Source organism: Apis dorsata, unplaced genomic scaffold (genome assembly GCF_000469605.1).
Source record: "Apis dorsata unplaced genomic scaffold, Apis dorsata 1.3 scaffold_149, whole genome shotgun sequence".
NCBI lineage: Eukaryota > Metazoa > Arthropoda > Insecta > Hymenoptera > Apidae > Apis > Apis dorsata.
Genome location: NW_006263440.1, coordinates 37287 through 39543, shown reverse-complemented (window position 1 = coordinate 39543; position 2257 = coordinate 37287).

Here is a 2257-nt window from a genome sequence, read left to right as displayed (position 1 = left end):
CCCGACCACCTCCGGCTCGACCACCTTCTCCTCGGGCGTCACGATCGTGTAGGTGAGCGGCTCGTCGTCCTTTATCATGTAGCTCTCCGCGTTCTTCATCAGCTCGGGCACCTGGATGTCCACGTCCTTCAATATCTCGATCTCGGGCCTTATCCTCGGGCTCATATCCACCTTTTTCATCTCCTCGATCCTCAACATGCTCGGGGTCTTCATGGGTACAACCGGGGGTGGTTGGGGCCTTCGGTTCGTTCCCTTCTCACGATAGATCACTCTCTCCAAAGGGCTGCCGGGCGTCGTGCCCGTCTTCACGTACAAAACCCTCACCCCGTGGATCACGAACGGATCCCTGTCCCTGCTGCCCGTGTTCTCCATAATGGTCTCCATCACCTGGTTGATCGAGCTGTTCATCGTAACGCAAGCGGCCTCCCCCGGCTTGTCCGAGCCCGCGATATCGGCCGTGCCGCTCCTGAACCCCTCGTCGTCGCAGGCGAACGGATCCATGAAGTAATACGTGTCGTCGTGCCTCCATATCGCGTAGAAGTAGTTCTTCACCTCGAGCAGACCCGTCAATTGCGTTTGAAAGAACTCCCGTATACCGTCGTCGATCGCCAACTTGCCCCTCTTCTGCCCGTAACCGGGCACCACGTTCGTCCGTATCTTCACCTTGGCCGAATACGCGCCGAGAATTATGTCTCCCATGATGTCGTCCAGCCGGAGCTCGAAATCGGCGTCCCCTAGATCCTTGTCGAGCACGCGGACCAGATCCACGAAGTATATGTTGGACTGATTGAAGATGAGGTCGATCAAAGCGCTGGTCCATTTGTTCGCGTTCACCAAACGGGAGTAAACGAGGGCGGCCAAAGCTATGATCAAGAAGGTGCGGCCTCGAAGCGGCGGAGGGATCACAGGATGATTGACGTGATAAGAGCCTTGGACCACGGCTCGATACTTCTCCTGCATCTTGTAACCGCTCGGCCGCCTCTGCGGTTTCGTGTCTAACCTTTCCAGTTTCTCGGGGTCCGCTATCTGGGTGTGATGTTCCACGCCCCTGATCGCTATCGTGTACAGGACGAACGGCTCGTTCTTCACGTTGCTCTTCTCGAGAATGATGAAGAGGAGCCCTATCAGGTCCTTGACCAGGAATAATTTAGCCGTCCCGCTGACCCCGTCCGGGGCCGGTTCGCAGCTCTCCCTTCTCGCTTGGCCGTCGAACAGATTGTAATACCTCGCGTCCTTCCAAATCGCTATGTTCAACACGGACGACGTCAATATGGCGGCGTTGTAACGCTTGAAGAACAGATCCAAAGCCTTGACCAGGTGCAATTCCGTGGGCTCGGTCGAACGAAATTTGCCGGCGTAAACCGCGTCCTCGATGCTCACGTTCACCACGAGTTTGTTCTGCACGCACATGGTCCTCTTCAAATCGAGAATCGAGAGCAATCGGCGATCGTCCGTGTTTATGTCTTTGTAGGAATCGCAGTAGAACGTGTCCCCGTCCTCGATGATCTGATCGATCACCGCCTCGTTCCAGCAACGGGACTTGTACACCGTGGTCGTCGCGAAAGCAGCGATCGCTGTTGCGCCACCCTGTTTGTCCAAACAATCACGGATAATCAGAGATATCTTTCTGATACGATGCGAATTGGTGTACCTCTGCTCTCTTGGTGTTAAACTTTAATCATTATCGTTGGAACTCGAGTAACTTCCTCGCAAATTACAACGCTATTAGCATTTGAAATAGAGATATAGAAATTGTATAAACAAAAATGTTAAATCCGATTCAAGTAGGTTTTACGTAATCGTCGAAAGAAAAAAAGAAAAAAAGACCGCGATCACTTTGACGATCGTCCCGAAAAATTTGATTTACCTGATGACCCCTTGATAACGGCGAGAACTTTGGCATGTTGATATGGGTCATTCCAGCGCGCACGCCATATCGAACGCACGACGGAAGCTCCGGCCTGATTTCGGTCAAGGAATACGTGTCGTTCGGCAAATCGAGATACAAGTTGATATCTTTGTATTGCTCTTCGAGTTCCTCGTCGAGTTCATCGCTGCTGGGGGCGTTATCGTCCGCGGCACGTACGATCTCGGTCACCCGGCCGATGGCGTTTATAGTTTCGTCGGAAACGATTCTCTCGCATGTTGCGAGCTGTTTCAATTTTTCTCTGTATATCTTTTTTTCTAGCGGTATCACTTCTGGCTTTTCCATTTTGCTTCAGTTGCGGTTGTTCGTAAAACAATTTTTTTTTTTTCT